Source organism: Marmota flaviventris, chromosome 5 (genome assembly GCF_047511675.1).
Source record: "Marmota flaviventris isolate mMarFla1 chromosome 5, mMarFla1.hap1, whole genome shotgun sequence".
Taxonomy (NCBI): domain Eukaryota; kingdom Metazoa; phylum Chordata; class Mammalia; order Rodentia; family Sciuridae; genus Marmota; species Marmota flaviventris.
The window spans coordinates 118,952,752-118,964,643 of NC_092502.1; positions in this window are offsets into that span (position 1 = coordinate 118,952,752).

Genomic DNA, 11,892 nt, shown 5'->3' on the forward strand with positions numbered 1-11,892 from the left:
TATGCTACTTAGTTTTGACAGTGCAACTGTCTGTGTAAGATGGTAATGTTAAGGGAGCTGTGTGAAGGGTATCTAGGAATCCTCTGTACTTTCTTTGCAACTTTTCTGTCGAGTTTAGATTATTCCAAAATAAAAATTTTATTTAAAAGATTCTCAGGTGATCTGATGATTCATTTGCACATTAAATTTTGAGAGGCACTGCTAGGATACTCTTTAAAAATATAGTTTCTCTGGATCTATGCCAGAACTCTTAAATCAGAATTTCAGGGTGTGGTAATTATATTCTAAATTTTTAAACAATATTTCCTGGCAATTCTCATGTGTACTAAAATGTAAGAATCCTAGTTTAGAGTTCTCTTTAAAAAGTTGCCTTTCTTTGGAAAATGTAGTAGAACTTATTAGGCTTTGGTTCATAGACCCCAGTCTATGGTCTGACATAGAATTATGATAACATTTTTGCTAGCCAATAGTAGGATGAGGAAAAAATTTGTGTTCAACTTCTGAAAAAGCAGGATGAGGAGCTCTGTGGATCAGCCTAATGAAATAGCTATATCTGGTGAAAATCATTTAAATGATTTAAAATCTAATCATTTAAATCTCTAGAAATTATCCTAAAGATATAAAGTAAGTGAAGAAAAATGTATTCAAAAACTCTATTAAATATGGGTTACAAAGTGAGAGTTGATGGTTTTTAAGTCATAACCCAGGCCTCTCTCAGACTTACCAGCTCAGCATAAAAGAAATTGCATTCTGGGTGGTTCTAGCCAAAACATGGGGCTCCCTCTTTTCCAAACTTCCAGTCCACTTCTATACATCTCCCCAGGAGAGACAGCCCACAAACATTTCTGATTCTTATCCCCAGTTCTATGTTAGAGAAGCTGTATTCTAGGTAAAAGGTCAGGCTCCCAACTCCTGTTATCCACACATCTTAGGGTAAAAGCCTAACCTCAGGATAATTGGTCAGGATAACTGGCTTATAGGACAGAAGTTCCACACCAGGACAGGCAAACAGAAGAACAGAGAGTACTGGCCCTGGTGAGCTATCTGCTTGTAAAGCAGAAGTGAATCTGAGAAGAATCTTTGCACCCAAATCTGGAGTGGTGGTACCTCTCCCAGGGGGAGAGGCAGGCTACAAGACAAAGAATTCCATATTTCTCTCCAAATGAACTTATTTTATTTGGAACAGGATGTGATGAAGTTAAAGCCTAAAGCATTGTTGAAAATAATTGAGGTCTTAGTAGTAAGTACTTAACAAGGGGCTACTAACTCCATGGTAGCAAAAAGGTAAACTATAGGCCAACTAGAAATTTAACACCGATGACCAGAAAAAGAGAGAGCTAAGAAAAGTCCTTCTGGGGTCATAACAAGTCTCAAACCCATACTACCCCTGGATGAGACAGGAACAAGGCATTGTTGAAAACTATAGATCAATCAGCCAGTAGTTAGTGAAGTTAACAGTCAAGAGTGATGCCAACAGAGGCAGACAGCTTAACAGAGGTGAGGGAAACATGTGGTCAAAAAGAGCAGTGCTAAAACCACTGTCATCTCTGTGTGACTGTGGACGTGCTTAAGGTTCTGTCTTCTGTTGGGTGACATCAGAGGTTGCGAATTCCAGGAGAAATTGGACTCACAGAAATATTCTGGCCAAGTTGTGAAACAATGAAACAAGATAATTACAATGACAGTTCCCAGGACACAGGAATCAGCATTCACAGTTGCTATAACAAAATATTTGCTTTCAACAAAAAATAGTTTTCATCAAAAAATTAAGAAGCATGAGAAGTGTGATCGCGTACACAATGAGAAAAAATGAGGCAAGAGGAACTACATCTGAGAAAACCCAGAATTCAGACATGGCAAACAAAGATGTCAAAGCGACAATTATAAATATTTTCAAAAAATTGAAGGACACTATGCTTTAAAAAAAGTAAAGAAAGGTGTAATGGCAATATCTCAACAAATAATGAAGGCCAGTGAGGGGTAGAGACCATAAAAGTGAATCAAATGGAAATCTACTAGAGTTGAAAATTAAAATACCCTGAATAAAAAATTCACTTCAGAGGTTTAACAAGAGATTTACCTAGAAGTGAGAAAGAATCAATAAAGATATATTGATAGAGATTATGCAATCTAGGGAACCAAGAGAAAAAAAAAATTACAAAATACGAACAGACCTTCAAAGAAAGTGGGAACCATTAAATGTAGTAACATATGTATCATTGGAATATCAGAAAATAAAGAAAATGGAGCAAAAAAAAAATAGTTGAAGAAATAATAGATGAAAATTTCCCCATTTACACATCTAAGAAACTCGTGAATTCCAAGTAGAGTCAACTTGTGTGATCCATACCAGGCTCGTTGTAGTGGAAACATTGAAAGACAAATACTGAGAGAAAACCTAGAGAACAGCAATGGAAAAAAATAATTTAAAAAATCATATAGAAAAGTACCCAATAATAGCAATAGCTGACTTCTCATGAAAAACAATGGAGGCCAGAGGCATGGCTAAATATTGATAGAGCTGAAAGAAAAAAAAATGTCTACATAGGAGATAACATTCAGACTTTGGTTTTTGGGGACTGGCTTATTTCACTTAGCATAATATTTTCCAGTTCCACAAGGGAGAGTGTAAAGGGGAAGAATAGAAGTTCATTAGATTAGACAAAGGAGGCTGAAGAGAAGGGAAAAGGAGGGGAATTGAAAGGATAGTATAATTAATCAAACGTAACTTTCCCATGTTCATATATGAATACATGACCAGTGTAACTCCATATCATGTACAACCACAAGAATGGGATCCTAATTAGAATAAATTCTACTTCATATACTCCATGTATATATACTATGTCAAACTACATTCTATTGTCATGTATATCTAAACAGAACAAATTAAATTTTTCTTTCATAAAAAGTCAACCAAGATTCTTACATTCAACAAAATTATTTTTAAAATGAAGGTAAAAGAAAGACATTGTTAGGCAAACAAAAATTGAGAGATTATGTTGCTAGCAGAACTTTCTTCTGTAAGAAATATTTATGGAAGTTCTTCATTTGAAGGGAACAAATTAGGTAACTTAGATGAAATGGCTAAATTCCTAGAAAATCCCTAAGTACCAAAATTGATGCAGGAAGAAATAAAAATTCTGAACAGACTTAAAACTGGTAAAGTGATTGAATTAGTAATTTTCCCCAAAGAAATTCTCAGGCCCCGATACTTTCACTGATAAATTCTGACAAATATATAAACAAGAATTAACACTTAACTGTTCAAAAATTCTTACCATAAAGAAAGAAATTAAAACCATCTTGATTGCTGGTGGGGATATAAAATGGTTCATCCTCTTTGGAAAATAGCTTGGTAGGTCCTGAAAAATGACACACATAAGAATTAATACATCACCTAAGTTAACTCTGTACTTACCAATTTTATAAGACAAGAGAAATGACAACATATGTCTATATAGAAACTTTTACCTAAATGATGGCATTATTAATAACAGCTGAAAAGTGGAAGCAACCTAAGAGTCCATCAACCAATGAGTTGATTAACAAAACATAGTGTATCTATAAAGTAGAAAATTAGAAATAAAAATATTGATACATGCTACAACATAGACCCTTGAAAATGTTATGGTTAGTGAAAGAAGCAAGTCACAAAAGAGCACCTGTTGTATAATTCCATTTATATGAAGTATTCAAAGTAGACAAATCTATAGAAAGCTGATTAGTGGCTGCCTAGGGCTAGGAGATTTGGGGCAAGTGGGAAATAATTGCTAGTGGGTATGGTGTTGAAGTGTTATAAAATAGTGATAATGATTGCATCACTCTGAATATACTAGAAATCCTTGTTTGCTTCAAATGGTATGTGAATGCTACCTCAAGGAAAATGTTTCTAAGAAGTAAAGAAAATATGTATGAAGAGGCAGCATGGTATGCAGGAGTCATATAAGGTTGTGGTTAAGGTTACCACCTGGAGCCCAGGACCAAACTCATCATAAGAGCTGAGTATCCTTGCAAATTTGTTAATTTCTCTGTGTCTCAATTTTCTCACCTGTAAGCATAATATTTGTATATGTATCATAGTATTATTATAAATATTAAATGAAAAAATATCTTTAAAATAATGCCTGGTAGAATATAATCACCATGTGTTTGGTAAATAAGTAACTATGGTGTGGGAACAATCTAATATTTGTTCTTGGGAAATTATCTTTTATTCTGAGAGTTTGATCTTCATTTCTATATTGTTAAAATTTCCTTTGGTCCAGGTGCAGTGGTACGCACTTGTAATACCAGTGACCTGGGATGCTGAGGCAGGAGGATGGCAAATCCAAGGCCAGCCTCAGAAACTTAGTAAGACCTTAAGAAATTAGTGAGACTCTCTCTCAAAATTAAAAATAAAAAGGGCTGAGGATGTGGCTCAATGGTAGAGTGCCCCTCGGTTAAATCCCTAGTACAAAAAGAGAGAGAGAGAGAGAGAGAGAGAGAGAGAGAGAGAGAGAGAGAGAGAGAGAGAGATTTCCTTTGGTCAAATAAAGGAAATGATAGAGCAGAAGGCAGTTATTTCATAATGGTATTAATTTGCAAAAGGAAAAGTTGGTACTCTTGTATCAGTCTATAAGTATTTTCTTAATGCTTTTTGAAATCATGCTGATCCCCGAAATCCTCAATCAGGGAACCACTGGTTTAAGAACCATGTCCTTTGTTCAGTGACCCTTGGACCAATAATGACTTTAGAAAAACATCATTAAAGTTTTAGCATAGAAGGGTAATATAAATAGAAAGCCAACTACCTTGCAGAATGCTTATCACACAGTAGGTGTTAAGGAATGCACACTGGAATGAATGGCAAGGGTGGTGTGTATTATGAGTATCCTTAGAGTGTGTGTTTATGTGTGTGTATAGATGTGGCCTTTTAATGCTGCTCAGTGGCATATAATTGTATCTCATATGTTCAAGTGTGCATATTTCTGCTAACTTTATTCAAAGTATTTATATGGATTCCAATCCTTCAGTTGAATTTCAGAACCCCTCTTCCAGATGTGTTAATGGATAATTAGTTGTTCTTACCCCTACCCCCAATTTTCAGCAATGTTTTCTATTAGTGATATGGCTGCTGTGGGGTTTGCAAGTATTCTCTCTTTTGAATTATAATTTTCATGTTTCTTCTTGGTGTCTGAAGGCCCCTTAAATTATCTTACTTAGTTGGCTTTACCCAGAAATTCAAGTGTCTGACACTTTTAATATTTTTGAAGAGAAAATGGAAAATATATCAACTCCATAGAAGAGGTTTCCATTTACCTTTTATATTCTGTTGGTTGGGTATAGGTAGCAATTCTTCATTTGTTGAGAACAGTTTGAACCATGCTGACTACTATGAAAGTGCTTAGAAATAATTATGCTTCTGAGACCTTTGTGAAATAAACTGCTTGACTCAACATGTGTGTGTGGGAAGTTTGTCTTCCTTTGTAGTGTAGGAGGAGGCAGTATAGGACAGTGGTTTGGGGACTATCATGTCTCCCTGAGAACACACCTTTGATTTTGTTTCCCAAGTCTGGATTTGCCAACACATGAGACTAAAGCATAAAACTGTAGTGTTTTGTGTTTTCATGTGCAACTAATGTAAAACATCAATGACAGGAAAATTATTTCTGATGCTCTTGGTAATCCAAGAAGAATTGACCAGAGACTTAAAGGATTTAAAGTTGCAAGAAAGTAGGATTATTCATTGATTCAAAAGGCTTAGTATAACCTGCTTGCACCCTAAATTATTGTCTTAAGAGAACAGTACCACAACGATAACCAGAGTATTGCTTAATATCTGCTGCTATTTTAAAAAAGCATTTCCCATAGTCTTTCATTGTGTCTTAATGTTACCAAACTTTATATTGCAATTGCTTAGAACTGTTCTAATTGAGGCAATTTTAATTTACATATCCCACTATACCACTTTGTTCATGAAGCACTACAATGTGATAGTGGCTCTTTATTATAGATCACAAAGTTTGAACAGTTGGTTCTACATCCTATTTGTGAAAAATCAGCCTTGAACAGGGTTAATGAAAATGATTAGATGGAATTTATTAAATGATAGACTTGGGAAGTCCTTCCTTCATACTATGTCAATTCATGGTCTCTAACCTTTGCTGTCTGAGTAATTCATTTTTGACACATAATCACTTAAACTTGTATGCAATTGTTTCAAATATTTCATCTTCACAGTTGAATTATGATACTGATTTCATACAGGTCCTCATGATGTCAAGGACAGAGCTATCAAAATCATAGGTGCTCAAGACAGAAGGATTTGGGGTCACTGTGAGAGACCAGCAAAGTCACAGCAAAGAATGATTATATAGAATTATTCTTGTCTCATTTAAATAATTTGCTGTGGCCACTTGAGTGTGTGTTTTATTTTTTTTTATTTTTATTTTTTTTCATATATAAATTTTTTATTCATCAATTACACCTCAATAAAGCTGAAGGGGGAAAATATAGCACAGTCCCTGGCTGTCCTGAGTCCTCAAGAACAAGACCTGAAAATTGCAGATACTGCTTTTGCTCACATTCCATTGGCTGGCTTTCTGTCACATGAGTGTGTGTTTTATTATATAAAGTTTGGTTACTTTGTCTCTGCATTGTCAACCATGTATTTTTGAAGTTATGTGTTTTTCTGGAGATACTTGTTGCAAGTGATCACAATTCAACTTAAATGGATCAAATAATTGAAAAATCCTAGGGGGTGGGTCTGGACTCAGGACCTCAGAGATATTATTAGGATCATATCTCCATTGAACAGCTCAGTTTTTCTCTGTATTGGCATAATTCAAGCAGACTGTTTTTATTATAATCCTGTCACCTAAACTTACATACTATGCCACAAAGTTTACATATATTCTGTTGTTTCAGCAACCTTAACAGAATTATAGCTTCTCTGTTCTAATAGTTTTAATAAAACTCTCAGGATTTAACTTTATTGGACTAACAGAGGCCGCCCAGATCATCACTGAACCACTCATTCACTGTGACCAGCAGAAGGTCATGTACCAAGACCCTCTGAGATAGGCAAGTATGATTTCCTCAAGGAAACTCATTGTGTAATTATCAAAAAATGGGAAAATGAATCTGTTCCTCCTGAATACACAAAAAATACATAGTTTGTTTCTTATGATGTAAAGTATTACACATTATATATACCTGTTTCCCTTTCTACATAATATTTTCCCTGAAATAAACTTACTTTTAGAATATTCTAGGTCATCACTGAATTCTGCATGGAAAGAGATAGGAGTAATGAGAGATCAGAAAAAGAACAAACCTTAACTACTATTCATGCCAAAATAAAATCTTCTGGAGTATGTGCCAAAGCCTACCTCCCTCTGATGGATGGTTTTCCAAGATCCAGTTTATTTTGCCTGTCAAGTTATTTTCAGAGACTCCTCAGTAAAGATTTTGTAAACATAATAGAGGTTGAGACCTATTCTTAAGATAGTCTACTCATTTTGCTTAATAGTTTTTCTCACCCTTGAACCAAAGTTCATCTCTTTAGCTAACATCACTACAAAGATCAGGTAATACTTCTGTAATATTGAAAACTCAATTCCTCCTTTTCTAAAAGTGTTTTATCAACCTACACTAAAATCAATTGTCCACACGGTCGTTTTTGCCAAAATAAGAATGATTATTACATTGTTAGTGTGAGTCCTTCTTCTAGAGAAAAAATCTAGAATGATTTATCTACTTAGGATGTGAATAGTTGTCAAGAAGATAGAAATATAAAGTAGAAAAAATGTCTACATTGCAAAGGACATTATACATTCTATTTTTATTTAGACTGCAGTATTCAGAAATAGGGGCTTGTTTTTATTTTAGAACCTCTATTTCAGTAATTTTGTTGAATACTTTCTAAATATATCCCCCCCACCCACTATTTCAAAATAATTAGAAACTTATTAGGACACCATTAAAGGTCTTGGTAAGTTTTTAAAAGTTTCTCAATTCACATTTGGTTTTTCACTTCAGAGCCATTGGGACTTTTTGTTAGGTTTTGGCCTTTCATAATTTCTTGCTAATTAAAAACAAGATCAACAATAAGCATAAAATATAAATTCCAGTCCAGCACAGCCTCCCATGATGCTTGTTGCCTGACTATTCTGATGTGTTCTTTGAAGAGCTTGGGTGTAATGTGGTCAGCACTCTTCAAACAATTAATGTAATTGAGTGAAAATCCCCCTTCAGCAGAAATAGCTTCTTCTGGGAGGAGGCTAGACTGCTGTTAAAATGAAGAAGAGTTATGTAAGACTGTGTTTTTGTCCAAAGTGATTGGGCTGAACTCCAAATTTCTCTAGTGAAACCTTGCTGAATAACTGTTATGCCGGCAGCTTCAAAATCAAGTGTTGATTCTTGCCACTTGATCAACTACCTTAAAATTAAGAGTTCTAAAAGTCAAACTCAAGTGGTTATTCAAAGAAATTGGTTGTGCAAGAATTTACTGTTGATGATATTGAGTGGTCCAGAATCCAGAATGTGAGCATTTTCGATGTTATGACTTTTGTTGAAGGAGATCTGTCTGATGACATGGATTTCTCCATCAGTCTCTGGCAAATAATGACATCTTTTAAAACTCAGAAGATCATTTATAAATTAAGGATGATGATACTTATATCTCCTTAACTTCTCTGAAATGTTCTGAAAACTTCAGCTCAAGGGCTAAATATTTTTCTGTTCATCTGTAAAATAACTATACCAATCTCTGAGAACTTTGAAAACAAATTGAATGTCCCACTTTCAGAAGAAAACATTGTGATAGTCAAAAATAGTACTTTGTACAAGAAAGGTAGATATGTTGTTCTTGTGAGAGGAATGATTAGATTTTATAGTTTTTATTTCCAAAGGCAAATGATATGTCATAAATTTTTTAAAAAATACCGGATAAGAATTGGTACTAAAGAGGACTGGCATTCTGAAGTAACTATATCTGAGTGCCAGAATATTTATTATTTACGAGTACTTATATATTTCTACTATGGTGTCTCAAAATTCTCAACTTTACAATTGTTTGGATTCTTATTCTATACAGAAAAATATTGACATGTTAACATTCAAAAAAACCTGGATTCATCAGTGAAAGGATGTGGGAATTCTTAATGATTCTTGGTTCTTAACTATTCCATTACATATATTTCTGAATAACAAACTACTCTAAAACTTCATGGTTTAAAACAGCAACTATTCACTATAGCTTAAACATGGTGCCTTTCCAAAATTCACTAAAATTTGATCCCCAATGTAACAGAGTTGGAGCAGTGGGGACTTTTAGAGATGGTTAGGTCATTAAGAGGAATGCATGCCTTTCTTGCAGGAGTGAGTGCTGTCTTTTGATGGGTAGGATCAGTTAACCGTCAGAGCAGATTGTTGTAAAGTGAGTTCAGCTTCCTATGCTTTCTCTGTCTTCCTTTCTCAGCACATGATCTCTTCTTTAAGTCCATGCTTCTGCCTTCTGCTTTTCCACCATGCACATAGCAATATGAGGCCCTACCAGAAGCTGAGAAGATGCTAGTGCCATGTTCATGGACCCCCAGAACAGCAAGCCAAATCCAACTTTTTCTTTCTAAGTTCCCCAGTCTCAAGTACTCTGTCATAGCAATAGAATACATTCTATGAAGCCAATTCTACTATATCTTCAATCTGGACTGGGCTCAGTTGGAAAAGTATTCACCTGTTCTTGTTGGGGCTCATTTATGGGGTGATATTTCTCTGGCAAATTGGCAGTGGGATGGATCCAGGCCCAGTGGAACACTGGGTGACTGGTCTTCTCTCTCTCTGTGTGTAGTCTCTGGGCCTTTCTAATTTCACACTGTCTTTCCGTGTGACCTCTTTTGTAGCTAAACTGCTGGCAGAGCAAGTCTAAGTGCCTAAAAGTACAAAGGTAAGTTTCTAAGTCTTGTTAATTTTTAGACCCAGAAGTGGTACAATGTCACACTTGCCACATTCTGTTGGTTATGTCAAGGAACAGGACCATCCCAGATTCAAGGGGGAAAGACTGCACAAGGATGTGACTACTGGGAAGCATGGGCCACTGGAGACCACCAAAGTCATAACCTCCTGCGTTAGCATTTACCGATTCATTCAAATGACATGCAACATTTCTATATTCATTATCAGAAATACATATTTTCCGGTCATCCACACATGCTCTGTTGTGTTCTGGGTACATGGATTGAGTTAGACTTAATTCTTATTAGTAGGACTTTATATAACCTTTCTTAGTCTCTGTAAAATGTCTGGACGAATAAAGTGGATATGATCTTGATTTTATGGAGGCAAGTTTTTGAGGAGAGACGGATGTGATTAAATTATTAAACACACACACATACACACACATATATATATATACACACACACCTATGTGTGTTTATAATTATAAGCTATATTATATATGATAAAAGGAAGGTCTAGAGTGCCATGAGTGTACATGAATACCAAAGAAGAAAAGACAGGATAATATTATCTGAGGAAGTGATGTATGTTTGGATTAAGGTTTGTAGGATGAGTAGAGCAAAGTAGAAAAATAACAGGGAAGGGAAAAGATGCAATCCAGGAGGTGAACTTGAGGTAGGAGAGACCATGGATTGAGAGACACTGAGAATTTGAGGAAATGAAACCAGACACTGTGAGTGAGTATAATGCAAAAAACCTGGGCAAGAAGTGAAATGAGGCTGTAATGGAAAATGGAGCCAGAGCACAGAGGGCCTTATTGGTCATAATGAGAATTTATTAGAGTAATAGAATACCACTGAAGAATTTAAGAGGTAGGTAAGAAGAATCAAAAATAATAAGATTGCCAAATTTATAAAATTAAATCTAGTTTCTATGTGGAGAATCAATTTATGAGGCCAAGAAAGAATGTGGAAAGGCTAATTATGCGGTTATTACAAAACTTAGATGAGATACAGTGATAGTATAGTAGATGTGGAGATAAGTAAGCAGATGTAAGGGATGTCTAGGAGGAAGAATGGATAGGAATTAGAAGCATACATGCCTTGTATGGTCAAAGAGGAAGGAAAGTGAGAGGTGTCTCCTTGTCTTCTTGTTTGCAGAACTACATGAATGGCATGTATGTATGAACATATATGTATCTGTCTATATCTGCAGGAACATCAAATGTTATATCAATATGGAGAGAGGCAATGGAAACTTGAATTTACAGTAGAGTAGAGGGAAGGGATGTTGGGGGACAGAAAAGGGAAATATTGGGGACTGAATTAGAGCAAATGATATTCTATGTCTTTATAATCATACCAAAATGAATCCCAGTGTTACATATAACTAAAAGAACCCATAAAATGGAAATAAAATAACATTAAAACAATTTGGATTTATATATATTTACATTAAGATGCTTTTGAGAAATCCAGTGGCTAGGTGTGGTGGCGCACACCAGTAATCACAGCGGCTCTGGAGGCTGAAGCAGGAGGATCTTGAGTTCAAAGCCAGCCTCAGAAAAAGCAAGGCACTAAGCAACTTGGTGAGACCCTGTTGTCTCTAAATAAAATACAAAATAGGGCTGAGGATGTGGCACACTGGACTAGTTCCCCTGAGTTCAATTCTCATCCCCCATTCCCCCCAAAATTCAGAAAGGGACCTTGAATTGGTTTCAATGATTTGGATTTCAGAAGAGAGGTCTGTTTTAGAGATTGATTTGTGATCAGTGATGATTGAACCTGGGAGCATAAAGGAGACCATTTAGGGAGAGACAAGAGACTGAGAGAGGCCATAGGATCAGATCTCCTACCTTCTCAGTGCCTTCTGTCTGCTCATTATCCTCAGCTCAGGGATTTAGAGGAAATCCAGAAGGGTATGATATTACAGACAGCAAAGAAAGGAAGAGTT